This window comes from Lissotriton helveticus, chromosome 1_1 (assembly GCF_964261635.1).
Source record: "Lissotriton helveticus chromosome 1_1, aLisHel1.1, whole genome shotgun sequence".
In the NCBI taxonomy this organism is placed as follows: domain Eukaryota; kingdom Metazoa; phylum Chordata; class Amphibia; order Caudata; family Salamandridae; genus Lissotriton; species Lissotriton helveticus.
This window is the reverse complement of record NC_136057.1, coordinates 1,600,586,750-1,600,606,665: the sequence shown is the minus strand read 5'-3', so window position 1 is coordinate 1,600,606,665 and position 19,916 is coordinate 1,600,586,750. Positions and strand designations below refer to the sequence as shown.

General features: G+C 48.6%; 1 protein-coding gene across 2 annotated transcripts in view; it reads right to left on the bottom strand.

Annotated features, from left to right (window-relative positions):
- SP1 (Sp1 transcription factor) overlaps window positions 1-19,916 on the bottom strand; it is a 225,318-nt gene that overhangs the window by 173,960 nt on the left and 31,442 nt on the right. The gene's annotated exons all lie outside the window — the stretch shown is intronic.

Genomic DNA, 19,916 nt, shown 5'->3' with positions numbered 1-19,916 from the left:
ACTTAGATGTATGAGAGAAGCCTAGAAAGTGGTAAAGAGACAGGTGGAAGACTGATACAGATTCAAAAGGCAAGTAATGTAACATGTAACGTAACTGGTGCTATGTAAAGCGCTCTGATAACTGATCGGTTCGGTTCTAGTTCGCGCTATATAAAACTCTGCAAAAAAAAAAAAAGTAGACAGAGGTGGCACTGATAAGTGTATTGTGAGTGTTGAGGTCGACAAAGGTGAGTTAAAGCAGGGCTGGTTTTGTAGGTGAGGTGCATAGAGATGTAGAAAGAGGGTAAACGAGAGGGAAAGAGGATTGAGGTAGAAGAGATTAGATTAAATAAGGAGAGATGGGATAGAAAGATATGCGAGTGAGACCGAGAGAGAGAGGCAGGATGTAGTAGAGATGTGAGACAGAGATAGAGAGAAAGGGAAACGGAGAAGCGAGGTAAAGAGATGAGCATGAATGTTGTGATTGGTGAGGTAGAGATAAAAGATACATGAAGACAGATAGGGAGGTACGGGCGTGAATAAAGATTGTGGGAATTACTGCAGGGGGTGCACTAATGAGGCGTAAGCACTCACACATCTGCTCACTCACCAATGCAGCCATTCACACCTACACTTTCTCTCCAGTACAGCCGCTGGTTCCAACAGTATTTGAGTGCAAGTCCGGTGAATCCTGAGTGCCAGTCCGGCAGAGGCTCAAGGCGAGCCCCACAGATGATTAGTGCATGCGCCTGGGGTGCATGCGCCCCAGATCAAGCACCACAGAAGATAAGTGATATCCCGCATGGGGGAAGCCAAGCCCTACAGGGGCCGAGTGCGAGCTCCACATACCCTTTTCTGCAAGGCGCACAAAGTGACTGTTGTATTTGGAATCAGAACTGCCAGTCACTGCCCTCTCCGGACCTGCAACCCCCGCCTGCTCTTCAAGGGGACATTTAAAAACGCCAGCCCTTGGCAGCCTGAGCCGGCAGGCTTTGCCTCAGAGGCCGTGTGAGTGTCTTCCAGCAGCAGGTTTGACATCGCATTGCGCTCTGCGGAACCTTCTGACAGAAGCGAACTTTACAAGAAAGGGTTTGAAGGAATGTACTAGAGGCTGCACTGCTTCTAGTTTCAATCAGGAAAAGGTTCTATTGAGAGACTCGCAAGTAGATGAAATAGTTATCTTTATTTTAGATAAGGAACGAGAAATGTAGTGTTGTAAATAGCAGCCGCTAGTGTAGTTATCTTTCTGGTTTATTCGGCATTTCTTCTAAATTGAATGACGGAAAGGATGATAAAATGCTAACGCGCGGATGGTATGCATGGGTGAAGGTGGGTAGATAAATGAATGAGGAGAGATGGAGGAAACGTGATTCTGTACGCTGGATTGTGGAGAGGAGGAAAGTGAAAGGGAGGAGAGGGGAGGGGTACCATGCCAACTCTCCGTCCAACACATTCCACAGCGAATGATCTACAGGTGGATGGAGAGTCAAAATGCACCAGTACAATAAGGGAGGAGGATGTGGTCCGTCGGCTTAACCTGCCGACTCTGGTGCTGGAAACCAGGGGTCGAGCCTCGAGGTCGCGTCCGCATACTGTGATTCTGGGCAAATCACTTAATCTCCCTGTGCCTGAATGTGTAATGTATACCTTCGGGTCAAGTTCGCGCTATAAAAAATATGCAAAAAAAAGGTAAAACTCTGAATACAGTTGACCCCGTTGCATCGTTCTTTCTCTTATCGATATATTAGCCTATTTTTGATGTGCATGTTAAAATGGCTCAGAGTCCACACGATAAGGAACAAACAGACCACGTTGTGCTCTCACTTCATTTACGTCAAATGTGGTTCACGTCAGTGTAGATGAAGCAGGTAAGAAGCAGGTGCGGAGATATTAACAAGGCGCCGGAAGGAGGCTTGTGTGCGATGTGTGTTAAGACATTAGCCATGAAGCTCTGAGCAGGCTGTAAAGTCGTCGCTCACGAATCCAGTCACACAGCGCTCCGCCGAGGTCCAGCCCTGTGGTGTAAAGCCCTGGCAAGCAAGGTTTGAAGTGCAGCAAGGCACAGTGAACATTCTGTGGTGCGCAGGCCTGGTGGACAAGGCTTAAAGTGCAGCGAACACTCTTTGTGGTGCACAACCCTGGTGAGCAAAGCTTGAAGTGCAGGGCTTTGCATTCCCAAGATAAGGAGCCCGTAAACATGGAACATGATGTTCATATCCATTTCTCCTTCTTAACTACAGGATGAATGAAGCTAAAGTGAAATAAAACAATTAAAAAACGAATATCTTTGCAGAATTATTAAAACTCGGCTTTATACTTCGCTTTGAAATATTGAACATGCTACAGTCTATAAACAGTTTCTTATCCTCTTCGCGGTTACACCTTCAGGTCAGTCTCGGGTGCATTGTGGGCTGTGCAACGGGCAGTGGTGGGAGGCGCAGATGAAGCGCTTTCGGCTGGCCGCTGTTGTATTTCCCAGGGGATGGTGTGGCGCCGTGGTTCAATTGGGCTCGGTAATGTTTGGTGCCCCAGCAGGTGTTTTGCAGCATCTGTGGTGCCCGTGGCGGAGGTACTGCGATGCAGGGAGGGGGAGCGGGGATGTAGGAACAGGCTGCTGCTGTGTGAAGAGGTTGTGTGCTTGTGTGTTGCCAGGGTGCTGCTGGGGGAGCGGGGATGTAGTGCTTTCGGCGGGCGGACAGGGTGGGGTTGTCGGTTCTTGAAATCAAGGATGAAATAAATAGCACGACCTCACGGCATGCAGCAAGCCTTTCCACGTCTCTTGTCGGAATGAAAGGGAGAGCGGATTTCCACTTTCATCTGCACCAGGAAGGTTTCCTTTGACCAATGTCTTCACGCAGCGTTCCCGAGAATGTTCATGAAGTGATCATGTGGATTATGGTGGTGATATCAACGCGCGGTAAGAGAGCGCTTGGCCTGATGGGATATGTAGTTCCTGCAACTCCTATTTGAACACGGAAGACCGTGAAACCGAAAGCAGCCCGGGCTGAGAGTGAGAGGGCTGCCCACGCATGCGAGCTCTTTGTTATTGAGAACGAAGTCCGGCAGCTGACGTCCCGGTGCCAGGAGGGGGGCCTGGGTGAAGACCAGCACTGCGGAGCTACCATGCCGAGACTGACCCATTGGCTGACGAGGGGGACAGGAACACGCTGAAAGAGCCCGGTGTGTGTGGGGGGGGAGAGAGAGTGTGAGTGTGTGTGTGTGTGTTTTGTCGGCGGGTGGGGTGTCTCTATGTGTATGTGCGCTTGTGTGTGTCTGCTTACAAGGAGCCATGGGAGACAGGAGATGGTGAACGTGCGCGCGACCTGATCCGTTTACGCGCGTGCACATGTCTTGTCTCCTGTCTCCCGTGGCTCCTTGTAAGCAGAACTGATTGCAATAGGGCCTCGCAGCGACGATCGCTTCGCGATCCGCTCGCAGGTGCGAGACCTAAAAAGTACAATGCCTCATTTGGCACTCGAGGTGTAGGCAATTTGAACCAAAACACTTCCAATTTGTAGTACTAGATTTCTATTTGAATCAGTTCATAGTACCACATTATATTCATTATACACATTTAGATACAAGAAGCACTTTATGTAAAAGCCCAGAGGACAAACTGATTGAGAGCCCTTGGGTTGTCAACAAAATTCAATTCACTGGAGTAATATCCCATGAAAGTTTACAGACCATTCTTGTGCAAAGAGGCATAATGTCGGAGCTGTGCAAAGAGGCAATGTCGGAGCTGGCAGGTAATCAGCTTCTACTGTAGATGATCTGGCCTACAGAGAGCAGAGCAACACTTAATTTATTGTATCTGAAATGGTGTTACAAGAGTCCATGCAAGCATCATGACAAAGGACCCCTAACAGGTCTAATTTAATGGCTCGGAAGGGCATATGAAAGGTAGTCTCAGCCTATTTAGTGGTGGAGAAAGGAATTCTTAATCTACATAAACCACAAAAACAGTGGTTACCATAGTATAACTCATCCTCGAGAAAATTCAGGAAACTGAATACTTAACCTCCTACATTTTTCACAGACCACAAAGAAAGCTTGTTGTGGCATATAAACTGAAGGCACCAAACAAAACAAAAAAAAAACAAACAAACAAAAAAGATTAGCTTACTGGGATTTACATCCTTGCTGAACGGTATGGTAGAGACTAAATGCTACATGTTTGGCATCTCAGGCACCTGGAGGCAATCGGAGGCTTTATTTTTAATCACTGAAATAGAAGTTAATGAAATACAGTACTAACTGTGAAACGCGTCACCCTATTACCCAACAGGATCTCCCAGTTTACCCTTAGAAGGGGAGGGCGTGGTCTGGCACCGATGGAGTGGGGAGCTTTGGGCCGCACTTCTGCCAGTGATGGTCCACCGCGCTTCAGCCAAATCGGGGCCTACAGGTGAAAGGCACCAAGCGACTCTGAGCCCTTGGAAAATAAGAGTGTGGGGATAGCATTGGGAGTCCACTGGCCGAAGAAGAGGCGGCTAGAACAGCGATTGGAGCCCAACAGCAAAGCCCCAGGAAGAAATACACAGGTGCGGGGGCTGGCGGCTTGGTGAGAGGCCGCTACAAGAGTTGGCTCCTTCGCTGGGAGAGGGAGCTAACACACTAGGGGGGGTAGGACCTGCATTAGGACGATGGGCCCGGCCTCCGCCTGATGGAGCGGGGATGATTGTGGTCGAGAACAACAGACCAGCAGGTGAGTGTTAAATGCACAGACACCTAACTGAGCTATGGGGAGAGGCGTTGGACCCCACCGAGGTCAGAAGCCCTATGTGAGGCTGGTGAGCGAGTGGGCAGGCAGCAAAGAGAGCAAAAAGCAGGGAGTGAGGTAAGCCCCACTAACAAGCCTATGAGCCCCACACAGAGTATGTGCGTAGCCTATCTATACCTGGAGAGGGTTGAGGGGCGAAGAATGGAGGAGAGGGGGCAAAGCACCCCCACGTCCCTTGGGCATATAGGAGCTCTCAGGGATGCTACACTTCGCAGGGGGACCTCCCGGACAACAGCAATAGATGCACACGTCACCTATTCAGGCCTAGGCATCGGAGCACGGGGAGCAGGCCGGGAAGAGGTAGAAAGCTTAACAAGAAAGAGCTAAACACTAGGTGGGGAGCCATCATGGGAAAGGTGTCCAATAGGCGAGATCCAGAGCAGCAGAAAAGTAAGGGGATGACCCTGGGGGCCCTGCATCGAAGACAAACAGCCGCAACGCCGGGAGAAAAGCTCCAGAGGATTCCTCCCTCCATGACATACTCCAAGCCATCTAGACCTCAAGAGTGGCGGTGGAAAAAAAAAAATGACACCCTTAGAGAGGACCTGGTACTGCTGAGAGCGTATGATAGGAAATTAGCAGAATGGATCACAGCAGCCGAAAGATGTCCATGACATGAAACCCCAGTTCGCCACAACAACAAATAGACTCGCCGACATGGAGAAGCGGTGCACGCTTTGGAACTTAGTGTGGAAGACGCCGAAAACAGAGCAAGGCCCAACAATCTACAAATCGTTGGTCTGCTGGAAAAGATTGAGGGAGATAACATGATAGCATACCTAGAAAATTGGATGTGCACCAGCGTTTCGGAAGAAGGACTTTCTCCATACTGTGCCCTGGAGCGGACACAGAGTTCCAGCGAGAGCTCTCCTACCTGGACGACCTCCACGCCCAGCAGTGGCACGGCTGCTATTTTACAAGGACACAAACCATGTTCTGGGTCAGGCTCGATTGAAGGGTCAACTCATAGTGGACAATAGTACTGTCAGAATATTTCCAGACTTCTCCAGAGAGGTTCTGAAACAGAGAGCATCTTACGTAAACGCCAAAAGGAAACTGGAACAGCAGAGCATACAATACTCCATGGTGTTCCCTGCTTTATTGAGAGTGGTAACTACTAATGAGACAACATTCTTTAATACGCCATAGGAGGTGTGGGAAAAGATCGACCAGCATATACCACATGAACGGTACGACTCCAGACAAGATAGACACAATCATGGCCCGGGTAGACAAAGAGGGAGAGAAGGAAAGACTGCAGGTGCACCATCAAAAGCAGGGACGCAGCGGGAAAGGGATAGCACAGTAGCGGCTTTAGCATATAGCATATCTCAGAGCACCCAGAAGGCAGGACATTACCTTGATGTCTTTTGGGACGTTTATAGAGACTCGGACCAAAGCTCCAGCACAGTGGGGGGGGAAGCCAGCCATGAAGTCCCGTCCGTGACTCCCAGACCGGCAGACAAAATTATATGAACACTGTTGGGCACGCATGTATAGTAGGGAATAATAAACACAGGGTTTGTTGCAGAGAGACTAACACAACATGCAGGACTGAGTAGGCTTGGGACCAAGGCTTGCTATTCAAATAATGTGTGCACCAGGTGGGGCGAACTTGGTAGCGGGGGGGGAGGGGCGACGGAGGAGGGGCACTGCTCCGAATTGAGCGTCTGACCTGTCTCTACTTGAACTTTAGTCACTATCTATAGAGACACACAAGTGCATAGTTTGGATGGGGGGGAACGAGATTCTCACTTGTCCTGGTGTGGGGGAGTTGGGGTGTATATAAAGTTGTAAGTTGGGGACCCTGCAGGGAGCCTTGGAGAGACTATATGAAATTAAATGATGACAACACCTGCAAGTCAACTCTCTGGGATAGCCTGGGGTCGAGGAAAGAAGAGGGGGAGGGAAAAAGAACACAATGAGTAGTAAAATTACATACTTATTGTCTTGGAACGTCCGGGGTATACACTCCATGCAGAAACATAAAATATTCTCACACCTGAGCAGAAATGGGGTTCACGTTGCATTGCTGCAGGAGACCCACACCCTGGCCTCAGAGAGCACTGCACTACACAGTAGATGGGAGAGGCCAGCCATTCTATACATCATACTCCGCATTCGCTGGGGTGGACGGCTAGGGGTGCTGATCAGGGTACGGGCAGGGGTTCCATTTCAGCACAGGGTCAACCAAGAGGGCAAATACCTAATAGTCACAGGCAGATTAGATGGGCAGGACGTGACATTAGCCAATATATACGGACCGAACACCGACTTCCTGGAGATGATGACGGGCATCCTACCTCCTTACATAACTAGCGCCGTCATCATGAGGGGAGATCTTAACTGCGTAGCGGACCCAGAATTAGACCGATCCCATCCACCTCTTCGAGGACTCCCAGGTACACAAAATAGCTAAGGCCTTTAGAGGATCACAGACCCGTTGGGGATTGGTGGACACCTGGAGAGGTATACATTCACTAGACAAGGCACATTCACACCTCTCACATGTACGTTTGGACATCTTCCTGTGCTGCTCTGACAAGCATGCTCTGATGCATGGGGTGGAGTACCAGACACCTACGATATCGGACCATAACTCAATACTGATTAGGTTAAAATGAGGAGTGCAAACCAACCCATCCCTACTTGGTGCCTTAATCCAAAGGCACTGGAGGACCAGGCCTTACTTTAGGAGACCAGAGAACACAACATCCTACTTCAATGACCATCCTCACTCCACTGACTCCAGATTGACGGAGTCCCGTAATTAGGGGATGGTGCATGGCGACATCCATTGGGGTATGGCGGTCATTAATTACAGATGTGGAAAGAACCTACCGAGTATTCAGAGACAACGCCTGGAGCTCCGCCAAGAACTCCTGGATGTGAAGGAGGAAGTAGCAGCCCAGAAAGAACGATTGTGATGTTTTGACTATAAAACATACATGGATCGTACTCATACGGAGAGGGGCTGACCCAAGCATGACACCCACTATATAGGCAGGCTGAGATAAATAATAGGTTTCTCGAATATTATAAATGCTTGTATAAGAGCTCAGGGGTCTGAGAGGGAAGAACAACACAGAATTTCCCAGACCGGCTTCCCACCCACACACCGACTGACTGACGATGAGGCAGATCAATTGGGAGCTGAAATCTCGGAGCACAAAGTTAGGGCAGCGATTAAATGACTGGCCATAGGAAAGATACCGGGAACAGATGGACTTCCTATGTAGTTCTATGCCAACTATATGGAAGAACTGGCCCCCTGGCTGGTGGAGCTGTACACAGCAGCCGGGGAGGAGGGAATCCTGCCAAAGACGAGCCGAGAGGCACTGGTGATACCTCTGCACAAACAGGATAAGTCCCGCCTAGAGTGCGCGGCCTAAAGGCCACTATCGATGCTGAATCTAGAATTTAAAATCCTAAGTAAACTGATGGCGACAAAACTCCTTCCATGTATGACCACCCTGATTCACCCGGGCCAGGCAGGGTTCGGGCCAGGCAGGGTTCATCCCAGGTAGAAACACAATCCTAAATAGAAGACTGCTTCTTTCCATATTGGAAGCGGGCAGAAGCGAGGAACACGAGGGAGCGATCTTCGTCAAAGATATCGAAAAATCGTTCAACAGCCTGGGTCGGGACTTTCTCTATGCCGTCCTAGAAAAGATGGAGTGGGCCAAGGGTTTATACTCTGGATGAAACTGCTGCATTCGAACCCATTGGCCAGAGTGTGCACAGGTCGTACGATTTCAGAGCAGTATCAAGTGGGAAGGGGTACACACCAAGGGTACCCCCTTACCCCCGTTATTTGCCCTAGCCATGGAACCTCTGGCCGGTTTGGCACGGACGAGCAGTAGATACTGAGGCTTACGCTTGGGAGCGCAGGCACATCACATAGTGCTATAAGCTGACGATCTTCTCTTATTCCTGAAAGATCCAGAGGGTGAACTACGAGGGGCTAGGGACATGATGGAAGAGTTCGGGACCTTCCCAGGACTTGGAGTTAACTGGCAGAAAAATTGACTTTTTCCAATAGTGGAAGACAGGCAACCGCCTGAGTGATTGGGGGACCTGCACTGGGAACCCCGATGCTTTAAATACCTGGGAGTAAAAGTATACCACTCGCTGCTAGACATCCAGGAATGGAACACAGGAGGGGTGTTGTAATCATTAGAGGACATTGTGGCCTTCTGTGGGAAACTCCCTATATCTGTGGAGGGAAGGATCGCTCTGTTAAAAATTGTGGCCCTCCCCAGACCATTATGCTTTTTTCTACTACATTACCTGTCTGGGTACCCAGAGCGTGGTTTCAAGAGCTCGATTCATGCCTTTTGTCCTTTATATGGGGGACTTGGAAGACGCTGGGTGGCCTGGACAATACTAAAATGACCCGCAGCAAGGGGGGTAGACTGGCTGTCAAAGACTTTGAGGCATATTAACTGGCAGGGTAACTACAGAGACTTACGCAATGGACAGCAGGGAGACTGACACCAGACAGGGAGGTAGGACCATTCTTCTCCGGGAGGTAGGTCCTTTCTTCTCCGGGAGGTAGGCCCTTTCTTCTCCGAGAGAGACGCATTAACACGTACCCTTTTGAGAACCACAAGGGCACACATACACAAATGAACACAAAGTGATACAGCGGAGGACAGGGAGCAGGCAGGGGCCACAAAAGATGGGGACTTATTTAAGGATGGGGAATTGATACCATTTTATGTATTTAGCACGGAATGGGATATCCCTTAGTGCCAGTTTCTGCGCCACAGGCCTATTTGACAACACTTGGGGATGGGTACCCTTGAGCCTGATTATCGCTCTACGTGCGGATACATAGGACCATCTGCAGCACCATAAAAGCGGTCACCTGCCTGTACAGGGCGACAGGCAAAGACTTTGTTAAGTCATTAGACATGCTGAGAAACTACTGGACAGAAGATCTAGGTAGACCCCTTGAAGATAAGGCCTGGGAGAATATTATGTATAGGACACCCAGAGTTTCAAGAAATGCCCGATTTGGGCGGATTCGTTTTTATATCCTACATCGGGCCTACAACACTCCAAGCCGAATTGACCTCTACTTCCACAGAGACAATGCAGAGTGTCCGAGATGCAGGGAGGTGGAAGCGGGCTTCTTACACATGAAATGGAGCTGCCAGGCCCAGACCATTTATTGTCAGGCTGTGACTAACGAAACGGGCCGAATCACCGATCAAGAGGTTCCGTGTAATTCGGAACATTGACTGCTTGGCTTGGTCCCCCATACAGCTAAGACAAAGGTCACTGACACATTTTAGGACTTGGTCTTCATACTAGCCAAGCACAAAAATACTAGCAGGTGGAAGGCAAAGAGCAGTCCTAGTGTAGCTAGATGGAAGCAGGAACTGAAGAAGTGGGCGGGCTGCGAGGTCAGGATCTTGCTCGGGGATGCACGACGAAGACAGGGGAAACTTGAGAGAGCCAGAATGTGGGAGGCACTGGTAGAGGGTGTGCGACACACCGACCAGAGGTCCAGATCCACAACACCAGAGACACAGTCATGATTGGGGAGCCATACAAGACATAGCTAGGAAAGAGCATTAGAACAGGCACCTGTAGATGAAGCAACCTAAGTTAAAATAAATAGGGAACATAGGAAAGATAAAAGACCAGGATCATCATCAGGAGAAATGGACAACCACACAATAGACGATAAAGGGAGGAACATTTAAGCGGGACAATATACTCTATCTACCTGCAGTTGGAGGGGGGGGGGGGAGTTTAGGGAGAAATTTAACACAAGAACAGATGTTGACTGTAATTTGATTGATTTACCTAGTCCTTGACAGATGTTTGTAACTGACAACCCAAAGGTCAGAACTGGAAAGAATATCGTAAACAATGTCATAATATGGAAATATATTACAGGAAATAAAATGTGTTTAAAAAAAAATAATAATTAGACACCCTAGAAGATTATCCAGCCCAGATTGCTCAACAATGATCTTACTCCAGACAGGTTTGTAGCTGCCCGACTGTTACACTCAAACCGTCAGACAATACTTGAGAAAGAGGAGGCATCCAAAAGCCAGTGTGAACTATCTGAGTGGATGACAAAATACACAATAGTACGACTACATGTTCAAGGAACAACAGTTGCAAAATTACGCTGCAAGGGACTGCACAGGCTATTAAACAATGATGGACTAGGATGAAGAAAAGAGGTTAACGGGTAGCTCCTGAAGAGTAAGAAGATAAATAGATCTATTGTCATGTTTCACACTACAGCCAGAAATCTTTTAATCCCTAAAAACAAAAACTAGAGAAAAACTGAGTCAGGTAGTACAAATGTATAATAGAAATAATAATGTAACACACTAAAAACACTATTTGGGAAGAAAAAATAACTAGAACACAGACAGGATCACGGCAAGCTTTCAATTCCAACTGTGATTTATTCTTAACTATGAAAGCAAGATATACCTCACAAAAGCCTCTAGACAATAACATCCTACAGTTTAAAATTTGGTGTTTGAAGAAAAATAGGTCTCATAGGAAACTATAATGGGACTCCGCTTGTGTGTCCAAAGGAGCACTTTTAACACGCTATTCTTGTTTTTTCAAGACCCGACCACAACTTTTGATAAAGTTGATGATCAGTTTTTACTGTGAAGAACGTCATCTGTAGATAAGATAGACACAATTTGTTTAGGTCATTTTTGAGCAATGAAAACAATGAGCAAACTTGATGAATTTCAATCTTTACCCTAGTTACCGATTTGCAGAGCAACCCATGGCTTTCAGCCATGGACATCTATGTTGATAACACCCAGCTTTATTTTTGTATACCAATAAGCTATAACTGTAACAAAACTGACATCTTACGCCATGCAATGACCATCTCAAGCAAAGGACAGATGGCTCAAACAATGCAAATCCAACGCTAACGCCATAATATTGAAAAACACCTACATGGCAAGGCGGACACAATTATCCCTGAAAAGTCTTTCCTTAAATACGCTTTCAACCAGAGAGAAAACATGGGTAATCAACTATTGCCAATGAGGTGGAAGTGTTGGCTCTCCTACTCCCCAGAGGACACCATAAGCTCTGATTTCAAAGCACAAACAGGAGAAGAGTATGTAATGAACTAGTTTCAGACCGGGGAGGAGGAACGGCCGCATGTGAAATATAAAGGATTCCACGGTCAGAGAACTGGAGTTACAGGTAAGTAACTAATTTCTTTACCAACACTGGATCTTTCATATATTCACATGCTTTTATCAGAATACTAAGCAGGAATTAATTATTGCAAAACTCTTGGAAAGAAAGCAAGAAGTAGGCAAACCTTTACAGAAACCAAGTTGATTGACACGCTTTATTGTAACGAATAAGGTACCATGTATATTTCAATATACGCCCCATCAGCAGCAAGTGTGCATCCTGCTCAAACTAAGCTCTGGTACCATCTCCTTAGTAGACCAAGAGAGACGGAATGATTTTAAAGCAAAACTGGACAGTTTACTTCAGGGAAGGGTGGCAAAGAGGTGGGAGGCCAGCAAGCTATCACACTTTGAATATGGTGAGGCCGCAGGTAGTCCTAGCTTGGAAAATTAAATCAGATCAGGCTACAAATTACATCAGGGAAGTCAGAGGAGCGGGGGAAGTCACGCCTAGGACCTCAAACACAGACATAGGAAAAGCCTTTCAGGAGTTCTTCCAGAATATTTATAAAGAAGAAACTACAGTTGATCCAACGGTCAGGGATGCGTGGCTAGAAAAGGTTAGTCTCCCTGCGCTCACCTTGGAACAGAGTGATCGCCTGGATAAAGAAATAACAGAAACAGAAGTCAGCAACGCTGTCAAACAACTGAAGCGGGGGGGAAGGCTGCTGGGCCAGATGGTATCCCTGGCGAGCTCTACCGTGCCTTGGGTTCAGCTATTGTTCCTGTCTTGACTGGCCTCTTCAATGACATCCTTTTGAATGGAGCGGCGCCACCCGACTCGGGGGGGGGGGCAAATATCGCCCTGATTCTAAAATCAGGCAAGGACCCGGTCGATTGTGGGTCTTATCGGCCGATTTCGCTCCTTAACAACGACTACTAGATCTTCGCCGCTATCCTGGCGGCACGGCTTGGGAGTGAGATCGGCACGATTATCCACCAAGACCAAAAGGGTTTTATACGGGGCACCAGTTAGCCGATCTAACCCACGACCTGATAGGGGCGATCAATATCGCCTTAACTATCGCCCTTCCCCTAGCCATCATGACCTTAGATGCTACTAAAGCATTTGACAGGGTCAACTGGCCCTATCTGGCTGCAGCAATGAAGAAGTTCCAACTTGGGGCCAAGTTTTGTCGAGCAATTAATCTTCTCTACAGAGATCCCAGGGCTAGCCTTCTGGTGAGTGGTACCTGAACTGAGCCTTTTCAAATTATGAGGGGCACTAGGCAGGGCTGTCCGCTCTCTCCGCTCTTATTCAACATTTATGTTGAACCCTTCGTCCAGATTTTGAGAGTTGAAGGTAGCATCCCGTCTTTCACATTCTGCGGGTGGGAGAAGAAGGTCGGACTTTATGCCGACGACATCCTCATCTACACCACAGACCCTGTTCAGGCTTTCCCTAGGGTTATAAGGAGGGCGGAGGAATTCGGGCGGGTCTCCGGGTATGAAATCAATGCGGGTAAAACTGAGCTTATGACCTGGAATATTGACGACTCACATCTTCCAGTGACCCCTCAATCCGTTACCTGGGAGTTAGGATCACCCACGACATCGGAACGCTGGCCAAGACTAATTTACATCGGTCTTTCAGGAGTCTAAGGCACTATTGAGAGCCTGGTCATTTCTCCCCCTGACCGTCTACGGAAAAACAAATCTTGTGAAAATGTCCATCCTCCCCAAATTTACGTTTATTTTCAACTCCATCCCATTGGCATTCAATTCCAAACAGCTACATAAATGTCAGCAGGAAATTAATTCTTTCATTTGGAGCTTTAAATCAGTGAGGCTGGCATGGAAAAAATTAAGGAGGAGGAGGGAGAAGGGAGGGTTTGCATTGCCAGACCTAGAGTATAACGCCTGGGCATTTCAGCTGTCCCACTCTATGATGTTGTTGAAAACCCCTGAAGACAACTCAACCGGGAAAATGTTTAAGGCCATGTTAACTGGGGCTAATCTTCCACTTGATGGTTTTTTGTTCAAGTTTGGACACCAGAGGTTCTTTAAAAAGGTGAAACTAAAGATTCTACAATCATTGATGAGAGAATGGGTTCAAATAAAAGCTATAGTTGGGTTGGCATATTTCTCCTACTTCGCCCCAATTTGGGATTCCCCGGGGCTTACCCCCTGTTTAAAAGACAGTCTCGCAGTTCCCCTATTAGAGGCAGGGATTCTAAGATGGGGAGAGTTGATGGCAGGAGGTTCTTTGGTAGAATGGGAGGAGCTTTCAGCGAGGGTCTGCCCATCCCTATCCAGATTTAAATATCTGCAATTGGTCAGCTGGTCCCGGGAGCAGTCAAGGGAAAAACCCTCAACTTGGGGGATAGTTATCTAGAAAAACATCTGGTAGAAAGACAAATAGGGCGTAAGGAGGTGGCCCTCTGGTATTGGTCCATCATGGAGGAGGCTGATGGTGAATTCAACCTCCCGTTGGAATTGTGGGGAAGTGAAGTAGGGGCACAGGGTGAGGACCGATGGCGTAGATCTTTTAGCCTCCTATACAAGGTCGTCAAGCCAGCATGGCTAAGGCGTAACCACCTGTTTACTGTGCACCGAGCATATCTCTCCCCCCAAAGGCTTTCTAAATTCCAGCCAGGAAAGTGCTGCAACAAGTGCCTCCTCCCAGCAGCCTCCGATATCCATGTTTTGGGACTGCCCCTGTATCACTGTGTTTTGGGAAGAAGTTAAGGCCACCCTGGAGTCAATCCTCAAAATACCGATTTCTGTCAGTCTGACATTAATCATATTTGGTCTGGAAAACAACCTTACAGGGATGGAAAGGACCTTTCTGTTCTACGCAATCGTCCTGGCACAACGATAAATATGCAAGCATTGGGTCGACCCTAACCCACCAACCCATGCCGATTGGCTGTCTTCCCTCTACGAAACATCAAGGGTGGATACAGCTAGATCTGGCAGCTCTCGGAGCCTTGCCTTTTGGAATCTCTTAGCTCAGTGGAGATGAAATGCTATTCGGGCCTTCGGGGTTTTTTTTTGTTTGGTTTTTTTCTCTCTTTTTTTTTTGTTTTTTTCTCCCCCGGGTCCGATGATTATGCCCTTACACTCCATGGTCCAGAAGGGGGTCTGCAGGACCACGACGAATCTAGGGCCAACAGGCTGAATTAGGCCTTGATGGAGTAAGATCTTCCTGAAAGCACCTCCCGCCAATTTGGTACGTTTTGTCCAGGTGTAGGATGGGATCACATTCTGGTCTCCTTCTTTAGGACAACAAGGTGGTTGGCTACTTCTTGGAACGAGGATGCGGCAAATGAGGACAAAAAAAAACAAAAAAAAACTGACATCTTACGCCATGCAATGACCATCTCGAGCAAAGGACAGATGGCTCAAACAATGCAAATCCAACGCTAACGCCATAATATTGAAAAACACCTAAATGGCAAGGCGGCCACAATTATCCCTGAAAAGTCTTTCCTTAAATATGCTTTCAACCAGAGAGAAAACATGGGTAATCAACTATTGCCAATGAGCGAAGACATCACAGACTTCATCAGCCCGCACGCCCTCCCCTCCACCGACTACATCCTCCTCGGGGACCTCAACTTCCACCTGGAGAACAACAAGGACCGCAACACCACCGCCCTGCTGGAAAACCTCGCCAACCTCTGACTCAAGCAACTGGTCAACACCCCCACCCACTACGCCGGCCACACGCATGATCCAGTCTTCTCTTCCAGCAAGTACATCACCTTCAGCCACGCCACCGGACTCCACTGGACCGACCACAGCTGCGTCCACTTCAGCTTCAAAAGATCCACGACCCACCACCACCCGCAACAGGTACCTCCCAGGAATTGGAGCAAGATCACCGCAGACCAGCTCACCACCTCCCTCAGCCAGAGCCCACCCGCCAACACAACGGACCCCAACGAAGCAGCCCGCAACTTCACACAGTGACTGACCGCCTGCGCCGACGACCTCGCGCCACTAAAGAACCCTCCCAGCAGACCCAGAAGCAAGAAGGCATCCTGGTTCACCGACGACCTCAAGGACTCCAAGAAGACCTGCCGCACCCTCGAGAAAGCCTGGCTCCTCGACCGGACCACCGACAACATGACCGCCCTCAAACACGCTACCCGCAAGCACCACCAGCTCATCCGCACCACCAACAAGAAATCCCTGAAGGAACGACTGGACAACAACGCCCACGACAGCAAAGAGCTCTTCACTATCGTCAAGGAGTTCTCCAACCCCGGCACCAACGACATCACTCCGTCACAAGACCACTGCGACTCCCTCGCCTCGTTCTTCCACCGCAAGATCGCCGACATCCACAACAGCTTCGGCGCCCCACCCACGCACCCAACCGTCAAACCAACGCCACCCTTCGCACCTGGACCACGGTGACCACCGAAGACACAGCCTGCACGATGAACACCATCCACTCCGGATCACCGACCGACCCCTGCCCACACCACGTCTTCAACAAGGCCGACTCCACCATCGCACCCCAACTCCGGAACATCATCAGCGCCTCCTTCAACACCGCCACCTTCCCGGAGAGCTGGAAGCACGCCCAGATCAGCGCCCTCCTGAAGAAACCTACAGCGGACCCCACCGATCTCAAAAACTTCCGCCCCATCTCGCTCCTCCCTTTTCCTGCTAAAGTCATCGAGAAGATCGTCAACAGACAGCTGACCGCCTTCCTCGAGACGAACGGATCCCTCGACCCCTCGCAGTCCGGCTTCAGAGCCAACCACAGCACCGAGACCGCCCTCATCGCAGCCACCGAAGACATCCGGACTCTGCTCGACAAGGGGGAAACAGTGGCCCTCATCCTCCTGGACCTCTCCGCTGCGTTCGACACGGTCTGCCACCGCACCCTAGTCCAGCGCCTCAGCAACATCGGTATCCAAGAGAAGGCAATGGAGTGGATCATCTCATTCCTCGCCGGAAGAACACAAAGAGTCCGCCTCACCCCGTTTCGCTCCGAGGCCACCGAAGTCATCTGCGGCGTCCCGCAAGGATCTTCACTCAGCCCCACCCTCTTCAACATCTACATGAAACCTCTCGCAGCCATCGCACGCCAGCACAACCTCAACATCATCTCTTACGCCGACGACACCCAGCTGATCCTCTCCCTCACCAGAGACCCCGACACCGCCAGAACCTGCCTACACGAAGGGATGAAAGACGTCGCCGAGTGGATGAAGGACAGCCGCCTGAAACTGAACTCGGACAAGACGGAAGTCCTCATCCTGGGATCTTCGCCCTCCGCCTGGGACGACTCCTGGTGGCCCCCAGCCCTGGGAACCGCACCCAAGCAAACCGACCACGCACGCAACCTGGGCTTCATCCTGGACCCCTCCCTCTCGATGACCAGACAAGTCAACGCCGTCTCCTCATCGTGCTTCAACACCCTGCGTATGCTTCGCAAGATCTTCCGCTGGATCCCGACCGAGACCGGGAAGACTGTCACCCAGGCACTCGTCACCAGCCGACTGGACTACGGAAACGCCCTCTACGCCGGAACCACAGCCAAGCTACAGAAAAGACTCCAGCGCATCCAGAACGCCTCCGCCCGACTCATCCTGGATGTCCCCCGACGCAGCCACATCTCCAGCCACCTGAGGAACCTGCACTGGCTCCCCGTCGACAAGAGGATCATGTTCCGGCTCCTCACCCACGCACACAAGTCTCTCCACGACCTGGGCCCCAAGTACCTCAACGACCGCCTGACCTTCTACACGCCCACCCGCCAGCTACGGTCCACCAGCCTCGCTCTCGCAGCCGTACCACGCATCCGAAGAGCCACCGCCGGAGGAAGATCCTTCTCTTACCTGGCTGCCAAGACTTGGAACTCCCTCCCCATCCACCTTCGGCTGACCCAGGACCATCTCGCCTTCAGGAAACAACTCAAGACCTGGCTGTTCGAGCAGTAGCATACCCCTCCCCCCAAGCGCCTTGAGACCCTCCCAGGTGAGTAGTGCGCTATACAAATGGCATGATTGATTGATTGATTGTCGGCTCTCCTACTCCCCAGAGGACACCATAGCTCTGATTTCAAAGCACAAACAGGAGAAGAGTATGTAATGAATTAGTTTCAGACCGGGGAGGAGGAACGGCCGCATGTGAAATATAAAGGATTCCACTGTCAGAGAACTGGAGTTACAGGTAAGTAACTAATTTCTTTACCAACACTGGATCTTTCATATATTCACATGCTTTTATCAGAATACTAAGCAGGAATTAATTATTGCAAAACTCTTGAAAAGAAAGCAAGAAGAAGGCAAACCTTTACAGAAACCAAGTTGATTGACACGCTTTATTGTAACTAATAAGGTACCATGTATATTTCAATATAAGCCCTATCAGCAGCAAGTGTGCATCCTGCTCAGTGTTCAGGTCATCCTACTACACCAACTACAAATAGACTTAGGAGAGTGGAACATTCGGGGGCAGACATTACACAGCCCATATGCACCCACAGGAAGACACAATACCACACATGATCCTAGGATTTGAAGCCAGGGATGCTGTGTACAGAACAATTATGATGTAGCAGTTGTGGCAATGGTATCAAGGATTCTAAAGCATTCCACACTTATTTCAACACAAATACACTAAACCAAAGATGTGGCATCCTTACATGGTAGAACCATTCCCCACTAAGCCCTCTATCTACTGTTAAATCCTTAGAAAGTGGTACAATGTTTTCACAAATGAAGAAAGCTATTTAGCTTCCAGCAATGGTAAGATAAATGGGATACCAGGATCAAAAGGTGAAGTCAGGACAAGCACTCAGCTCTTAGAACTTACGACAACTTGACCACTATATCATATCTCAACCATGCAAAAACAAGGTTCTCCCATTGGTATCCTTATTCTTCATACCTTTCGAGTTAAACACAAAAAATCCCAGGCCAAACGGGATGCAGTGGCTGGCTCCTGTTCAATTACTTATTGTGGAGGGCCAGACAATAGCTACAATGCTTCATACCAAAAATGTTTTTGTATCTTGTTCTCACAAAAGGTAATTCTGGCAAAGGAATTACCTGGAAAAACCACACACTTGATCAATGGGACTCAGGCAGTGGTGGCAGAGGAACGTACCATTAAAATGTCTTCCCCAGTAGAGGTCATGTAAGGTGCCATGGGACAGTTCACTGAAGACTACTAATTTTTACCAGAATCTTCTGTAGGGGCCAAATACTTCAAGATGAGAGAGCCGGATAGCAGACACGTGACTCCTGGTAAAAGCATCAAAGAGGAAGTATATAGCCGCTCAAGTCTTCAAAAAGGTTGTTACAGAATAAATGATCGCCTTTGTAAGAGACTGAGATGGGGGTACAAAGTTCAAATACCCCCATTCAAAGGTCTGCCGTCAAGAATATCAAATCTGAGATGTTACAGCATTTACATGCACGGAGTTCTTAGGAGCAACTAGTAACCTATCTACAGATGAATATTATCCTAACAAGTCAACAAATAAATACCAAGCACCGGTAAAGGAGGAATCCTTCATATGAACAGGCATTCCACCCAACTTCCTTAATGAGTAGTAAGAATACAGTAGCAAGAAACCATCACATCTTGCGCACTCCAGAAAAAAAGTAAAAAATGCATTCCATCAGTGGTAGATTAGCAGAACATCGGCAAAGGCGAAAAAAGCAACAATCTTGCTAGACAAGGATAACCTGCCCCTTTTGCGAGTGCTACCCGAGTTCTGCTGTTGACCTATCAAAATATATGGGCGTCTTAAAAGTTGGAAAGGATGCCAAAATAGTGTACTACCAGATGACAATTGGGATGGTGCGTGTGTAGACCTTTATGTGTGCTAATACTGACAGAATAGATAAGTGAATTAATCATGGCTGTGCCGGACTGGATTAACAGAAAACCGTAACACTCTTTCATTGGGAGATCACTTTTTGCAACACTTCTCAACTGAAATTACTCTACTGCATATTAGCATCTATAGGATGTAATGT